Source organism: Gallus gallus, chromosome 19 (genome assembly GCF_016699485.2).
Source record: "Gallus gallus isolate bGalGal1 chromosome 19, bGalGal1.mat.broiler.GRCg7b, whole genome shotgun sequence".
Classification (NCBI taxonomy): domain Eukaryota; kingdom Metazoa; phylum Chordata; class Aves; order Galliformes; family Phasianidae; genus Gallus; species Gallus gallus.
This window is the reverse complement of record NC_052550.1, coordinates 3082812-3101372: the sequence shown is the minus strand read 5'-3', so window position 1 is coordinate 3101372 and position 18561 is coordinate 3082812. Positions and strand designations below refer to the sequence as shown.

At 46.3% G+C, this 18561-nt stretch overlaps 1 protein-coding gene across 9 annotated transcripts in view; it reads right to left on the bottom strand.

The window, feature by feature from the left end:
* GATSL2 (GATS protein like 2) overlaps positions 1 to 18561 on the bottom strand; it is an 89933-nt gene that overhangs the window by 16312 nt on the left and 55060 nt on the right. The gene's annotated exons all lie outside the window — the stretch shown is intronic.

Genomic DNA, 18561 nt, shown 5'->3' with positions numbered 1-18561 from the left:
CCTAATTTGTAGAACTCATTCAAATGCTTAAAGATTCGCAGGTCACCACGGGGGTCGATTTCCATTTGCCAGCGAGGGATGGGAGACAAAGTCAGTAATTGCTGGAACCGCGCTCGGCCGCACCGGCGGGGCAGCGTGAGAGCCACTGGCTCTTTCTTCCACATCCTTCATGTTTCACCTTTCCACTCCTGGCATTTAACTCACGGAGGCACAAGGAAACGGAGTGGCCTCTGCTAACACGCAGCAAAACCCGCTTTGCATGGCTCCATCTCCCTGTTTACACCAATAAAGCAGTAAGCTACATGCTGCAGGCAGTATCTGACCCCACAGAAAGCGAATCGCGCTGGCCGGAGGCACAGAGCCCTAAACCTTTATCCCATAGTGCTAAATAATCATCACACACCTAATTGATTGTGGTTTTGAGTAAGCATTCACATCACTCTCGTTAGCAGCTGCCAGAAACAAGCACCTGCACACAGCCAGGTTACGCCGTTCCATCGCATGGCAATGGGATTTCCACATCTGCATCCACTGCATTAACCCTCCTACCCTTCCCACATGGGGATCTTCCTGCAGAAAGACTTCTTCCACCTGGGACACAAGAACTGGCTGAAGGTAGGCAGCTTTAGTTAAAAACAAGTAGATAAAAGTAGTTCATAGAGCCATAGAATCGTTTGTGTTGGAAGAAACCCTTAAAGGTCACCCCAGTCCAACTCCTCTGCAATGAACAGGGACGCCTACAGCTCCATCAGAGCCCCATCCAGTCTGACCTTGAACATCCCCAGGGATGGGGCACCACTGCCTCTCTGGGCAACCTGTGCCACTGCCTCACTGCCCTTACTGTAAGAGAATTCTTCCTTATATCCAATCTAAATCTCCCCTTTGTATTGAAACCATTTCTCCTTGTCCCATCACAGTGGACCCTACTGAAGAGTCTGTCCCCTTCTTTCCTGTAGCTCCCCTGTAGATACTGACAGGCTGCTCTCAGGTCTCCCTGCAGCCTTCTATTTTCCAGGCAGAACAGCCCCAGCTCTTTCAGCCTGTCCTCATAGGAGAGGTGTTCCACCCCTTGGATGATTTATGGTTGGTAAAATTCTAGTTCCACTGACTAGGATTTTCCCCTCCTTAAAACTAGACAAATGTAATTGCACTCACTGAGACTGACACAGAGCCAAGTCAAGTGCAAAGCACTGTTGGTTCCCTTCATCAGTTTGTCAGTGTTTCTGTTCCTACAGAGGAAATTAAGTTTAACCAGGAGTTATCTCCACACATAGTTCAACATACTGAAATAGCAACGCTAATTATGGGTACTAACAACTTCTACTGCACCTTCAAGAGCAAAACATGCCACCCAATGTATATAACCCTTGTTTCAATACAATCTCAGTTAATTCTTAGAATCACAGAACCATTAAGGTTGTAAAAGACTCCTAAGATCACCTAGTCCAACCATTCACCTACCACCAATACTGTCCAGTAAACCACATCCCATGTCTTGAACATCAGAGGCTCTGTAAGTCTTGAAGATACACTGAGTCAAAGCTTTGCTCTTTTGAAAAACAAAAACCTTTACTGACCTTCATGGAGGCTGAGCCAGCAACCTCAGAGTGCTTGGACAGTTAGATGGGATCTGCAGGCACTTAGCAGAGCACCTCTGGCTCCTACAATGGAACCACTGGTCCCACTGACTACAAAGGTGCCACAGTTCCTTAACAGGATCATCTAAGAGCCAAATACAGACTTATTCCTTATTACCAGAGGTGATGTTCTGGTGCTACTGGCTGGGGTACAGAATCATTAAGGTTTGAAAACACCAGTAGGATCACCAAGTCCAACCACCAACCCATTCCCACCATGCCCACTAACCATGTCCCTGCCCTCTCCCAGCACTCCCACTTTAACTAGAGCACTCAAAACGTTCTGAGATCTGCAGTGTTACTTACAGTGCTACCAATCTCTGTGCAGACTGAAATCCTGAATATGTGGAGTGCTTTCGCTCACAGCTTTTTCAACCAGAATTATTTGAACTTCTCCTGTCAAAACAACAAAACCTGCGGGGTCCCCACCAGCAGTACAGCTCATGCTGCTGCCCGCATCACCTCCCTGCAGCTCCGTGGTCACCTCCTGTGGCCCAGCATGTCCCTTATCCAGGGTGATGCCAAGCGAGTGCTAAGGCTCTGCCACCCTGTAGCACTGGGATCTGTATCCCAATGGCACAGCATCATTCTGCTGGGTAGGAGCTCCTTGGAGATTGTGCTCCAGTTCTGTGTGTAGCCTGGGCTGGGCATCTATGGTAGCTCAATGGAGGCCTGGATGGAAAAGACTGCACCTTTAGCTGCAGCTCAGATGCAGGAGAAGAGCTACCTGTAACACAACCCATGAAGCTGTTGCATGTCTGATGGCTGCTGGACAAGCAATTGCAAAATCTATTCACTGCTCCACTGTCCTCTCCCCTCCTTCCACAGTTCCATGGGGAACAAATGCAGTGTTCCCCATGGATGTCATATAATCACCGTGTGGTGGGGTTGGAAGGGACCTCAAAGACCACTCAGTTCCAACCACCATGCCATGGGTTACCAACCACCAGGTCCTGCACCAGATCGGGTCGCCCCTCTAAAGCTCAGCTGAACAAAGTGTTAGAAAGGGGCTGCAAAGGCCGATGGCACGGTCAGTGGGATGGGCAAACCCAAAAGGTGATGGATAAGGCATTAAGCCTGGCTATAACACTGGATGGAAGGGAAAAACAAGACTGAAGGAAGAGGGGTAAGAGGCAGAACAGGTTGCTGTGAGGTCGAGGGGAACTGTGAGCTCTACTTAACATCTGCAGGAGGTCTGAATCCAGCACAAAAAAACCCTGGGACGATGCTTGTTAAATGCTTCAATGAATTGGAAGTTATCTTCCAGTGTATTTTTAGTTGGCACCAACAGGCATTACATAATGGCTATTATATAACAGCACTACAGCTACAAATACTCTCGTTTGGGCTTTCTGTTTGTTTGTTTGTTTTTCCTCTCTCCCTTTTCTTTTGTTTTTCATCTTCCCCTTCGTGGGAAACTGATCAATAACTGCACTTTCCATCAAATGAGGGAGGCAAATCCTTCAGAGCAAAATCAAATGGAGTAACAATATTGCTACCGAGCCTGTGTGCACTTAGCTCTTGCCCAACCTCAAACAGAATTAACTATTCCCAGAATAGAAATTCCACTAAGGCTTATCTGTAGTTTAAAGGGACAGGCTGTGATTCTGTGCACACACTGCATTTCTCAATGCTGGAGGATTATTTTTCACTTTATCTCTTACCAGTGATAGCTCAGAAGACAAAAATAAAGGGGGAGAGCACCACAAGGAAGATGCTGAGAAGCTGAAGGAGGCTTTCTTTATCTTCCAATGAGATCAGCACTGCGTGGTGCTCCTTTAAAATCCTGGCATAGAGATGCTGAGGGTTTTTTTTTACATCTTTTCTTCTGAACAGCCGTACTGGCAAAGCAACAGCGACTTCTGCTTCCCAACCAGGTGCTACGTGAAGAGAAAGGAGAAACTTTCCCAAAGTGAGGAATATTTCTTTGCCTTTATTTCCTGTCTCTGGACCTACACGGAGCCGAGGTGGGCGTTCAGCTTCTGAGTGCAAAAATACAAACAGGATCAGTGGCACAACACGAGCTCCCACATCACGCTGCCCTGCAGGCTCAGGGAGGGCTCACTTTGTTTTTGCCATCCCAGCACAGAGCCTCTCTAACAAACACAGCGCTCGGTAATGCTGCCTTTTGCAGGCTGGTCTTCTTCGAAACAAATGAGGCGATTCCAGAAAGAGCAAAGACATCATCTGACAGTCCCTTGCTAGCAAGCTGCTCCCCTCTGCTGTCTCACTATCCCACCTCCCCAGACCCAGCAACACCGCTGATACGAGCTTTATAAATAACCCAAAGCAGCGCTGCCTCGCTGGGAAAGCACTGTGCTGAGCACATTGCTGGGTGTCACACAGGAACAAAAGCCCCGAGAGAGATGAGAGGGGAGAAAAATACAAATGCAGCTGCTTGCAGAACGCTCACTCTCTCCGGAGAGAATTCTTTTTGGCTGCCGTGGCACACAGCAGACCCCAGTGCTGAGTGCAGATCTGAAGGCAGCAATCACAGCCCCGTGCAAAAGGAAAGCCTGGCAGGGCTGCTCGTGTAAACAGGAGCAAAAAACCAACAGGAGAACAGGACAAAGAGGGGGCAGAAGGGAGGAAAATGAGTTAGCTGGCATGCCAGCACTAGGTTTGGGCTAAAATATTACAGTTTGGAGAAGACGGAATAGCTGACGAAAACTTACCCAACGCATCAAGATACATTATTACATAGGGAATGCTGCCTTGCTCTGGTTGGCAGGCTTTTGACACCTAGGTTATAAGGATCCTGAAAAATCAAGTTGAGAAGAAGGTAATTTGCTGGAAGGGCTGTCTCTGGAAGACGCTGGGGCTCTGCAGATATGAATGCACGGGAGTTGTGCTCTGCGGTGCTTTCCAAGTAGTCCACGCTAAATACAAAGAACACAGCCATTTGTCATTTGGGACTGAAAATATTAGAGAAACAAGCGTCAAAACAAGCAAAAGCTGTAAGTTTGCTTGCATTTGTCATGGTTTTCTTCACCTCTGTAAAAGCCATTAAGGGACTGCACAATAACCCATCACTTGCAGCGCTGGGAAACAGCAAAAACAAGCTCAAAAGAGACAAGCATTCACGGCCCTCAGGAGAAATGCTCTGAACTCATTTCGAGGCCGCTCAGCCCTGCTGATCCTCCACCACAGGTGCTTGGGATGAGGGCATCTGATAGAGCTCTGGGTGCAGTGCTGTTTCTGCTATCGAGTGCCCTTCTCAAGATCAAAGTGCTGCAGGCAAAGATGGCCCAGCGGCGAGATCCCTGGTTACTGAGTGCTGCCACATGGCTGTGTGAATGCATCAGCAGCTTGTTCATGCACGTATGCAAATGAGGGAGAATCACAGACTCATTAAGGATGTAAATGTCCACTAAGATCACCAAGTCCAACTGTCAGCCCACCCCCCACCATGCCCACTGAACTGTGCCCCTCAGTGCCATAGAGCAGCACAGAGCCCCGGATGTCACCCCCCCCTGGAGGGTTTCAGGTTGGATGTTAGGAAAAATTTCTTCTCTGAAAGAGTGGTCAGGTGCTGGAATGCACTGCCCAGGGAGGTGGTGGAGTCACCAACCCTGGAGGTGGTCAAGAAACATTCAGATGTTGTACTGAGGGACATGGTATAGTGGGGAAATACCGGTGGTAGGTGGATGGTTGGACTGGGTGATCTCGGAGGTCACTTCCAACCTTGGTGACTCTATGGTTCTAGAGCAGCAGTTACCCCTTGCAACCCTGAGGCACAGAGGTTCAGCCCAACCGTGTTTCAGAGCTCCTTGGTTTCTTACTTTTAGGGGAAGTGCATACAGCAGGAGGGTAAGGAATCCCAACTGCCTGGTCGCATGCCCAAGCACAAGCCCCTGCACACGTGCTGCTGCCAGGTGTAGGAATCGCCTCACTGCATTGAAGTCAGAATTAAAACATATTTATCTCTTATCAATGAGATGCTCTGCCTTTAAGAATACAATAAAAAGCTTCAGATCTGCAGAACAGGAACCATTGATCTGAAAGACCTCCCTGTGAAATGCCCAGTGATCAGCTGTGAGCACCCAGCCAGAGTGGCCTGCGAGCTCTGTTCCACTGACATGTATTTTCAAGGCAGCTCCCCCAAACAGAGGGTCACTTAGGGCTCGGAACACTAGTCCTGGGTGCTGGGACCTGGCCCTATAGACTCCCTTGCAGACCATCTCTCTGTATCTCAGCTATCTCCCCCTAAGATCAGGACACTGAAAGTGCAGAGCACGGACCACCTCTTCCTACATTTACGTCACATGAAATGCTACTCTGCCCCTGTTTGGTGACGAGAGTGCATACATCTGTCATAAGCACAACAGAACAGCAAGGCTGCCCAGGGAGGTGGTGGAGCTGCTGTCCCTTCAAGAAGATGGTGGATGTGGCATTGAGTGACATGGCCTACAGCAGTCACAGTCGTGGGCTGATGGTTGGACTGCATGATCTTCCTGGTCTTTTCAACCTCAGTGATTCTATGATCTTCAGGCATAATGCAGCCAGTCTATGGCAATGCGTTTTACTTCCCACCATTCCCAATGGAATTACCTCAATGTAGTGCACTCTTTGAAACCAACCAGTGATATTCTGTAGGGTTTTTAACAGTGCATGGATTAAGTGCATTGCCACAGCACTGATACAAAGCACTGGGAGCACCTCTCAAACACACTGACATCCCCTGAGCTCCAGGTGTGTCAAAACCTGCCTGGGCTGGGCCAGGAGAGCCTGGAATACTACAGCAACAAGAACAACATAGCAACAAACTAAAATTGAGCTAACAGTTTTAAAAGATTAGTAAAATGTTGCTTTCTATTCAAATTAGGAAAAAAAAAAGGGGGGTTACTAACAAAAAAACTCAACTCCCTCCACAAAGTGTTTACTCTCTCCTGAGATGCTGCGAGAGATTATTTGCATTACTGCAGATCATCATCAACAGAAAAGCAAATGTTTAACAAGAGGGAGAAAAATAGGAGGCTCTGGAAAATAATGCCAGTTAAGGGGTTTTCAGATTGGTTCACGTGAAAGGAAATGGGTCAACAGTGCTCATCTGAACTCCATGAGAGCAATAAGCACTCATAGGGTGTGGAGGCCTGCAGATGGGTGCTGAGCACAGAGTGAGCAGCAGTGTTAGGAGAGGAAGGAGGTAAGGACAGACCAGAACAGCTTCAATTCGTTTCTACAGATGTACTCAGAGGGGTGCAAAGCGGAACATCTCTGCGCATTGCACGGAATCAAAAGCCAAAGAAAGTCCCAAGATAGGACTTAGCAGAAGCTCAGCACAAAGACATAAAACAGGCATCCTCATATAAACACAGGTCTGCGAGAACTGCCCGACTCCCACATACGGGCTTTACAAGCACTACAGTCTGAACGCTTGGCTCCGTGGCTGACCTGTGCACGTCGATGGCAGGAGATGGGCACACGGCTACCAACGTGCTACCCTGCTCTGTGTGAAGTGTCATCAACCTTAACTCCTAAAAATATAACACAAATCAAAAGACAGCTAACTTTTCCAGCTCTGCTGCATCCTGTTGTTGTTGTGGAATGCCATGGGATAGCTCGGTATGAAAGAGGGCATAGAAGCAAAGCGCCCTGCAGAACAAAGCTGTTGTGTCTGTGCTGGACTCGCATGACCTCTTCCTTAGGGTAAACAACTCCGGACTCCTGAAGCAGACCTGGTCACAGATGGTTCTCCAGTCCCAAGAATCCCAACTGATCACAAAGATGAAAGAAAACCCTAAATGCTGAGCGGCCACAGCAGGGAAGGCCCTTCGTGCAGGTAAAAGCAATGTCTTGACCTGCTGAACACACTGCATTCATCATCTGTTTACCTATTTATTCACATTTACAGAGTTCCTTGTGAATGTGTCCTCAATTAAAAGGATGATCCCTTTTTCTTGTTGGTCATCACCTGTCTGTATGGACAGTTTGCTCCAGAATGACATGACAGTCTGGGATCTGGGAGGCACTGCTCATCCACAAACCCGGCACCACCAGCCTCCTCCTCTTCTCTCCCCTCTTCCCACTCCATTCCCCCTCCAGGACTGCTCTGCCTCCTCCCGTTCTCCTTGCACACAGACCCAGCTTTGCTTCCTTTTGCCTCCTTTGCCCTCCCCAGCAGCCCCATGCATAGACAATGAGGTCCCCTTGCATGGACAGTCTCATCCCAGGTTACCACATCTAGCAGAGAAATCAGGCCAAAGGCTGAAGGCATTTCCAAGGGAAGCACTGAGCACAGTTAACATGAAGCAGTACTATCAGCTCCACCTAGAACGAGTTTTCAACTTTTGCTGACACAGTTCATTATCTTACAAAACAAATTGCTCCAAGTGAACTGTGACATTAGTGTGTGTGATCCTCCAGTCGCTCAGGCTATTAATGTTTAAGATGTAATTAGAAGTAAGGGTAGAAAATAGCCTTTGCAGAATATTTTTCAGACCATTAGTTGAAAGAATTTTCCACGCAATTTCTCTCTGGCATTTCTGAGTACAAGGGCCTTCTCTTTATCAAGTGCTCCCCTCTCCTGCAACTCCTGCACTGCTTCACCTCAATGCAAAAAGGCCAAATCCATCTTACTCTCTGATCCATGAGTTCCTCTTGGGAGCCTGGCTGTTAAAGACTTGAAGACGGAAGCTGGGAGAAAAAATACAATAGGTTATGGAATTGCTACCTGCTGTAGAAATTAAACGTATGGATGCTATCCAGCAACAGAGATGATTTGCTCATTGACATAGAATCGTTTGAGTTAGAAGGGACTGTCAGGTCCAAGTCCCCTGCAACCAACAGGGTGACCCTCAGCTCCATCATGAACATTCTGCCCATTCAACCAGAACTTTTCTGCATGGGGAATTCACATTAATCCTCTTTGCTGAGTGCTCATCTTGGAAATCAGGTATCTCATGCTTCCTTGACACCCAGAATGTTCTTGCTGCAATGGCTTGCTTGGAAAAGACTTCCAGCTTCTTGTTTCCTGGACCACACTGCTGTTAGTATTTGTGCTGTAGGAGAGGTTAAGGAGACTCAGTCCACCAGGGGAAAAAAAATCATCAGAAAAATTCAAAAACAGGAAGAGCAGTAGATGCAAAGCAGTGTCTAATTCTTCCTTTCCCAATTTTCCACCGAGTGCTTCTTAAGCATCATCTTTCCATTTTCAAATGAGGAAGCTGTACCCCATGTCAGCAGCTCAACTAATCAAAACTGACAACAGCAGCATCCCCACCTAGAATAACTCATCAAAAACATGCCAAACTCAACCGCAGGAATCTCTACAGAATAGGATCCTTTTTTTTAAAATCCATACTTGATTTCCCTCCAGAAACATCTGAATTTTTAAAGCAGCTGGGGAAGGACTGAGGGCTGCCAACAAGCACAACCTGGGTTGTCAGAGCCCCTGCGAGCACTCCAGCACCAGTGCTGCTGTAGTAATGCGCCTTGCTCAAAATCCAGTTGTGCCAACAGACCGTCAGCTCCCCTTGTAAAGTAACCCAAGCTGGACTGAGAGAATGAGGCTTTCACATGGGTAAAACCCTTGCTGATGCCTCCTCCTTCCCCACTGTGAAGAGCCAGGCTCCTCCAGCTCTCCTCCTTCCCTCCAAAGCCATACATTTCTATGGGACTGTACATGGCTCAGTGGGCACGGTGGTGATGTGTTGAGGGTCAGACTAGATGATCCCAGTGGTCTTTTCCAGCCTTAATGATTCTATGAGGGGTCCTGAAGTTTTGGATACTTAAGTCAAACTTAGCTTCAGTACATGAATGAGCCCCTGAGCCCCAGTGGCAAAATATGCTTAAAATTAAGCAGGTGCACATGCCTTAAAGATGCAGCCACTGCTGCACAAAGAGCACTGCTATTAAACCTCTGGTTCTCAACAGTGTTCTCTGTTGGGGCTGGAGAAGCATGCTCTGCAGCTGCTTTGAACTTTGTGTTTATGAGACACAGGTTGTACTTCTGACAGCAGACTGGTTTCAGTTAGTGGTTTCCTTTCATCCAACTGGGAGGCAATCTGAGAAGCTGGCATGGATTGTCCTCGATCCTTGGACACACATACATTTCCTTGTAAAGGTACATGCAAGCTGCTAAGCCAGGCACATTGTGGCACGCTGGAATATTCATCTGGGTCAAGAATTTGTTTACACAAATTCTAAAAATGAATTTGTCTGGGGGGAAAATGATCTCTGTTTAGAGCATAAAGAGACATGGTAAACATCCTCCAGAGCAGGCACTGCTGCCTGCTGCAAACAGCAGAGAGCTTGTTTGAGAGGCTGCTTTTTTGCTGGTCGGAATGCCAAAACAGAAATCCACCAGGTGGTGATCCATACCATAACCCACAGAAATACTCATCCCACATCTCCCAAGGCTCAGGTCTAACTTTAAAAACAAGTAAATAAACAACACCTGCAATTCACCCAGCTTAAAACCTGCTATCCGAGGCCAGGACACAAACCACCACCAAGCTCCTGCATACCCTGCTCCATTTGACTGTTCTCAGCTACAGATGTTGGTGTCTCACGTGAGCCATCCAATTCACCAACACAGGAAAAACTTAGGCTTGATCCTGGACTGCTAAATCCTGACAGATGCTCTCAGTACATCGATCAAAGTTTGAAATTCCAATACACTTTGCATTTTTAAGCTGCAGTTTAAGGAGAGATCGCTGGAAAAGAACGGCTTAAAATGCTTTCACTTAATCCCCTTCCTTATCCCTGAAGAAATATACACGTGTAAATACACAAATATAGGTATGCTCACAAACATACGTACAGCCACTGTAGAAATTGGCAACTCTTCATTACACAAGTTCAGCACAAAGGGATTCAGTAAACAAATACCCTCACCAAGCCCAGAGAAGCAGAAGAGGAAAAACAAGTGTGAAATGAATACCATGCAGACACAGCTATTCCAGCATGACTCCAGAGAATGCCATTTATTTAGTGCTTACAATCTGCTCAGCAACGTGCAAGGAAGAAATTAGGTTGCTGGGGACCCTTCAAGGGTATAGGAGCCATACAGTCAGAACATCACCTCTTGTGTTATGGAATTCTCCAATTTCACGTGCACAAAACCAACTGAAAGTAAATGCAGACCATGACTGTGGAGACAGGGTTTGTTCCAGCTTCAGAAATGCAATGGATTTGGAAGTAGAACTGAAAAAGGAATCAGTAAGTCTTGTAAGATAAAGAGGAAAACATTTCGGTAGAATATGGTGATGGAGATCCCAGCATGAGCAAACTCAAAAGCAAACGAACAAAATTCATGCGAAGAAAACTGGGGATGTCTACTCCTCTTTGCCCAGATGGTATATAAAGGGCTAGGAGGGGGATTATGGTAGAAAAGGAAAAATAACCTGTTTTTTGTGACACTCTGAAGGAAGTTGGCTGCTGTCAACCACCTCTTACACCTAAGTGAGGTTGGTAGAGGCAGGTTTGCATCTAAAAAATGCTGCAATTCAGGCTGACATATATACTTGTACGTACTACAGTGTGAGTGCTCACACTTCAGGATTTTTTTTTCTGCTAATAAAAAATATTAGCAGGCCCCAATTTTCTCAGATACATCAATGCCTCAACAGAACTGGATAAATACGGATTAACACAGACAAGAAATCTTCACTGTTATTATCCAGTGGGGTTGATGCAGCAGTGTCTCCTTCATCACATTACTGTGCCTGAGCAGGACATCAGTCACCTACAAGGAAATGGATGTACAGAATCCACACCAGAAGCCTTCAACAGGGCCCTCTGGTCTATGGTAGAGGGCGTGCATGTAAGACTGCTCAACTGAACTCTCTGACTGTAGATTAGCAATCAGCTGATTAGGGCTGCACAACTTTTAAATAGGCACCCAATACATCAGGAAATGCAATTTTGCGTCAAGGTTATTTAAATGGCACTTAGAGTTAAGAGCTTAAATAACTGCAGTGGTGAGGACTTGGTATGGGATTTTGTCAGAAATGGGAGTTCTGGCAGTGGATTAAAATAGAGAGTAAAGTAGAATATATATATATATATACACACACATATATACATATATCCATTTTCTTTAGGATTCAAGACTTCAAGAGAAGCTTAAGAGTGAGAAGAGGGGAAAGATTCCTGAACAATCACTGTCACAGGAGGGAACTCAGTAATCATCAATTCCTACAGCTCAGTGCATAAAGTATCTGTAAGCACACATCATGAGCTAAGATCTGATTAACATAACCTGACTCTAACATCCTTTCCAAATGGAATAAAAGATCTGGAAGAACAGTTGACTTGCACGTTTATTTCCATCACTGCCTGATGGTGTACCAAGTGCATCAGCCATAAAAGCAACATATGGGCACCTCTGTGCAGTAATATAACCCCCAAGAAGCTACACCCTTCAACTACAGGTAAATGTCATAGACTTTCCTGCTGCCTGCATGTCTCTAAAATGCTCTGCATCCTCAGCTGTGCAAGTCTTGTTGGTCTTGATGATAGAACATATTTCTGGAAGGTGGTTACAGCTGAAAGACAGATTTACTGATGACGCAGTCCAAAAAGATGAGAAGTGTTTTAACCGCAGGGGCAGAAGAAGAGCAGGCATGCCTTTAGCATTATGCACTGAGTATCACAAGATAGAAATGCTTCTGCCAAGGGAAGCTGGAAATGCAACTTGCTCAACTTTCTCATGTGTAAGCTGCATGCAAAATATTAGTGCCATGGTCAAATAAAACATTCTACCATTTTAGGCGCATTGCCTAATTAGAGGCCATTGTTATCTGAGAACACTGTTTTTGCAGCTGTCAGGAAATTAAATAACCCAAGGGTAAGTTGGAATTAAATGAAGCTGTACAAACACATAGCCCAGCTCTGAAATCCTGACTCTGACAAATAGCTCCTCTGCCTTCCAAGGGACTAACCATCTAACTGGGGCATGCAGCTATCCTTTTCTATCAAGCCACAGGATAACATGATCTCAGTCCTTCTTGAGTGGCTGACGTGCAGGCGTTTAGAGATGGGTAACTTGTGAATCCATATGTATGCACAGGCACTGCCTTCCCTCCACTTAAATAATCAGCACCTCCTGAGGAAAGACCTTCAGTACAAGTGCTCACTAAGAGAGCAATCAAGGGCTGATAAAAGGAAATGCTCACACAAAAAAACCCTGCTTTCGTCTCCTTTTCCATCAATTTCTCCTCCTGCAATCCTGGCAACCTCAAACTTTGACAGAAATCTAAAATCTAAGCTGGTTACACTTTTACAGTGTCCTTTTAAAAATTAAACACAAAGGAGAAGGGCATTTCCAAGGGGACTGGCATCAGCACGTGAAACGTACAGAAATGTCCATTTGGAAAACATGTTTATGGTGCCCTCCCTTCTCAGCTCCCTACATCAACAGCTCCGACTGATAGCAACAGGCCTACAGACCACTGGGAGGTTAATACAGAAAGTCACATTTTCACACTCGTGTCTCAGGAGAGGGACTCAAATATTTGGAATGCAATGGTAAATAACGTCCAGTTTGGAAAGTCGCTGGAAATTTGGGCTTGCAGTTGAGTCAAAAACTGAACCGTCCCACAGAAATGTGTACTCAGTCTCCTTTGTTTACTGGGTTCTTCGTATGTGGAAGAAAAAAAGTGACTTCTTATCGAACAGGGGTATCATAAGACAGGAAGCATGAATGCAATCCAAAAGCAAAGCATCATGATTATGCTTGGCTAAAAGCATGGCAAGGTGGATTCCCAAAATAATCACTGTGTTCACTCTCAGTGGAGAGCCAAGTTGGGAAGGCAGAGCCAGGCTGGGCTCCGGTCTGCTTGCAGGAAACCAGGCCGCTTCTCTTCCTTCCTACTCACAGACAACGCATTGCTGCTCATGAGCAAACCTGGAAAATCAAAACCCGATCCCATCTCGCTGAGCTGGAGCCTGCTTGTGAGAAGGGAGAAAGGAGCAGAGTTTGGTCTCTTTCTCCACTGAGCCGTAGAATCATAATGCTTGGAAAGACCTCTAAGATCATCTAGTCTAACCATCAACCCGCACCTGTGACCACCAGTGGTAAGCAGAGGAAAACAAAGTCTGGTTCCAAATGTGGTCAGAGTGCAGATACGGGCCCTCTCTGTGCCATGACCGAGAGCCTGGCTCTTCCTGAGGTCTGTCTGCTCCCAAGCACTGCTCATGGCCTACACAGTGGCTTCACAAGGCCCACTGGTGGCTTTCAGGGCCCACGGGCTGAAAGCACCAGAGGCTCTGAGAATCAGGCCACAGGAACTGCAGAAATCAGCACATTTTCCACTTCCTGACAGAATTTTCCCTGTGTTTCAAAATACCTTGGCAAAGCTTTGCTCGTAGGAGCCAGGGCAGGCGGCTCAGGGCACTGCTGTCAAGGGAAGCAGGCAGCAGGTACAGCCGAGGAACCGAAAACAGAAAGAAAAGATGAAAAAAAGGGCAACCAATGCAGTTGGGCTCATGTTTTCATTTCTTTCACTGTTTTCAAACAAAACAGCATAAGGAATTCCTTTTTCCTGCATTTTTTAAACTGCATTTCAGGCGATATTTCACAGGGCTGACAGAGCAATGCAAATAATTACATTTCAAACAAGGCTTGAAGATGGAGCCGCTACATTCCTAACAGTTGTATAACTGTAACCTTGAGGCTATGTGACTTAATCCCAAGCAAGATTAAATACTAAGATATGAGATTTTAAAAAGATTATGCAATTTTCCTTTTTTTTCCCCTTTTTTTCTTTTCCATAGAAGGGTGATTTTTCCACCACAATCTCTAATCTGTTCCACTGGAGGGATGATTTATTCAGCAGGTCCACAAGCCTACCCGTTGTAAAAGGCTCTGTGAATCCTTTGGGACAGAAGCTACCTTAGTTGTTATTTATCACAGCCCTTGCCTGTTACATTATCAAAGCATTTCCACATGTTTACTAATTAATCTTCATAAGGCCTGTTATGAGGTGATTTAATAGGATTATCCCTATTTTTCAGATGAGGAAACTGAGACACAATGAGAGATTTGTCCAAGGTCAAGGGGAAAAGCCTGCAGCAGACCTGGGAGCTCCAGCTCCCTGTCCCCTCTCCCTGTGATTGCAACAGCAAATGAGAGAGGCTTGTTTCCCCACAGAGCCCTTCCATGAATCCTGCAGACACCTGATGATCACCAGGCCAATATCCTGAAAATGATGTTCTGGCCAAGGAGCTCCTCTTTATCTGCTTTAATTCCACAACAGCTAGCTCAAGGCGTCAAGCCTCCTCCCATCCCCCTCAAAAAAGAGCTGTTAGCTTGGAGTTAAACCTGTGCAACAGCCTCTGTATTCCCAGGGTAAGAAACAAAGAATTCAATTGATTCCAGTAACAGAAAAACCAAAACAAGTAGACACACTGCACCGAGATTATCAGAGCAACTTCTGATCCATCAATAGCTCTGGAGATATGATACCAGGGCTGACAGAAAGCTGCTCTATCACCAATCCCTCCTGGGAAGGTTGCTCAGATACAGGCAAGCAACCCTTAAATCCTGAGTAAAAAATAATAATTAAAAGATTCACCAGTGCAACAGCAAGCAAATCAAATGCTCTCTAGTGGAATCATTTATGACAGAAAAGCATTCTTAAGGCCCTGCATTCACCAGAGTGGGCTGACGAGGGCAAGCCACAGGTATCTATCCACTCATCTGTCTCAGGCTTTGGAAAGTGTAAGGAAGCAGCCAAGATGGAATGAATTTGAAGGAAGAAATCATGGTACAGGAAGGGATGTCTGGACTTTCTCACCATGGGCTGTGAAACAAAAACAGATACTGATACACACCCATCTGCTGGAAGAAGCAGTGAAAAACCTTTATTATGCTTGTAGTATTTCTTTAAACAGGAGCAAGCAGAGAAACCGGAGCAAAAGTCTTTATGTGGCAGGTTACCATAAGGAATAGTGTGTGCAAACTCACTCGTGTGTGTGCACTGATGTTCCTTTACCTGGTGACACAAACCAGAGCTTGGAATATGACACACTTCTCATCCTTCCCTCCCTTCCCCCAAAAGCTGTAACACCAAACCTCAGTGCCTCTCAGGAGAGGGCAGAAATCCCACATAATCACAGCCCCCCAACATGCATATTGATCTGCATCAGCACTGCAGTAAAAACCTTCCCAACCAAGCACGTATTTCTCATTAGCCAGTCAAGTCCCCGTGCTTTTAATTTGTATTTAGGTCATTAATACCACATTACTTAAAAAAAAAACCAAACGACCTGAACACCACAGAGTATAGTCTGGCCAATACAGAGATCCGAAAGAGAGCGACTGTGCACGTGTTTAATAGAGAAAAACATCTTCTGCCTAGCAACCAGCCGGCTCTCCTGGCGGGCCAGGGGAAGGAATTCAGTGCTATAAATGTCAGCAGGCAAATTAAGCCATCGTGCCTGAGATACAAAGGCCCAGTCAGTGGGCAGTAAAAAATTAAAGGAAAAACAGTTATAGGAGAAATATTAAACAAACCAAACAGATGCATCTAATAGCTTGCTTCCCCCACCGTCTTTAAATAAAGTTACAGATTGCTCCCAGCTAGATGGGTTCTGTGCCTGCACTTATTTATAAGCTGATTTCTTGCCCATTTTATATACAGGATGAGAGAGAGGATGCTGAAAGCAATTTACCATTTTGATGTTATTGAAAAAGGGAACTCAGTGCGGTACTAAAGTATATGATGGCCCTGAATCCAAGGTCAGACAGGGAACAGGTTGTCTGAGGATGATGGTTATCAAAACACAGCGCTGCCAGCAGGAGGGCTTTTCTCCTTTCCATCCTTTCTTTTTATGGGAACGAGGTAAACATTTTATGAATTCTGACAAAATCTCTCGGCCACTTCAGCTAGTTGAGGTTTTTTTTTTCCAAATAGTTCCATTATTCTTAATGTACTGGGCAATTTACTGTGAGGTCTGAACTGAGATTAGGAACCTCTTCATTCTAGATGCTGTGTAAATACACGGACTTCTGGCCTTAAGGAAATTGCTGTCCATTTGAGGCAGCCCAAGAAGGTTAAAGGAAGGACTGCTACCTCCTCTTTGCAGATGAACTCCATCACAGGGACATGGAGAGTCCAAGGTCATGGATGAGGCTCAGTCAGTGCAGCAACAGGCTCTGTGTGTTCCCAGGAAGCCTTCAGACTCCAGCCACTGCCTTTCCAGGGGTCTTAAAAAGGGACCATCATAAACGGGGCAGGAACTGAGGAAGCAGAGCTTGCTGCCTTCTATATGTAAAGTGCCTATCATGCCCCAGAGGTGGTACAATAGAGGAACTCTTTCTCCCTTAGGTCCCAGTGGTGGTGACTCTGTGAAGGTCCTTTCCAACTGTCCAGCTTTGTTTCAAGCAAATGCAAGAGATGCAACAAAGAAACACCTGAGGGTAACCCACAGACACCTCTCACCTTCATACAACTGGATCAACTATACATATGGATCAACTATAACCCTTGGTGGGTTGCTCCTTCATTAGCGCTGTAGTCTTGAAGGTGGCTGTGGAAGTGTGTGAGTTCTTCCCTTCGCACTGTGCTGTACAGTTAGAGCCATTATGTAAAAGGGGAGGCCAGATGAATGGCATTGCCAAATCAGAACTATCACTACACCTAGTAGTGCATTTCCAAGAGGAAAAAAACAGAGGATAAGCAGAACTGCAAGCAAACAACTTGAAGAAACCAGCATCAGAAAAAAAGATGAGAAGAACAAACCGAGCACCCAAACTGCCCCGTTCCCTCCAATAAAAGGTGCTGTGGGTACAGGTACAGGAGCTGCAACAAGACAGCTGCTGGGAATATCACTGGAAGAATGCTGCTACCCCATCTGCCCCCCAAACCCACACCTGTGAAAGCAGCTGGGCACTGAGACCACTGCCCTCACACAGGAGGACCCACACAAAACCCTTCTGCCAATCCATCCCAGCACCAGACAGGAAAGGACATTTCTGTGCACTGTCCCTGTGTCGTTTTGCTGCACAGAATCCTTCCCCATTAACAGGCCAAAGTCCAAGAAACGGCCACTGGAACAAATGAGGTTCTGTGCAGATCTAATCCCCCACCTCAGCGCCAAGGAATTAAAGCAAAGAATTAGGCTGTGGCCGTTCCCTTCCAGCGCAAGGAATGCTTAAGCAGGTTATGGCTTTGCGCTGCGGATGTTTTCTGGGAAGGAGAAATAATGACTCTGTTGCCAGCCCGACTCACTTGCTTCTTGCAGGGAAACAAGCCTGAGGATTATTTTTTGACAAAACAGTTAAGAATGATTACTGCACGTCAGTGCGTTTGAAGTGTTAGCCTCAAGGACTGCTGGAAGTGCCAGCATTTCCCCAGCCCTTTCTTCTCCCTCCAGTGCTGTTTGTGCTATGTAGGACAAGGGGTTTGGCCAACCTGGCAGGCACTGGCTAGCAGGGCAATCCTCTCGCTGCTGCCACTGCAAAAATTCATAGAGGTGCCTGGGAGAGGAAGGTTCTGATTTCCTCTGGATGGTGAAACACTGCAGTAAGTGGAAACAAGAAATGGGGATGGAGCAACAAGGGGGATCCCAGCAAGGCTGACCCTGAGAAAGAAGCTTTGAACGTGGTGGTGACAGTTCTGAAAGTAGAGTTTGGGTTGGTCACAGGCCCTATGGGAATGGGGTTGTTAGAAGGGCGCAGACAATCCAAGTCCTGCCATCACATCAATGCTTCCCAGCAAAGAAAAGGTGATGAAGCTGTTGTCCTGTGACACTACTGCCTGTGCTGGGTCATGCACCTTGCTCACTGGCCTTAGCGTGCTCCCTCCTTCCCCTGCACTGCCTGGAAGATGATCTTTGCTCCTACAATGCTCTGCTTTAACACCCCATCTGCACGCTGCACATCTGACCAAAGGGATGTGATGCACTGCCAAAACCACAGCCCGACGGAAGCTCCGAGGGTACTCTAAGCACCAGCAGTAAATTCATGTGTGTATGA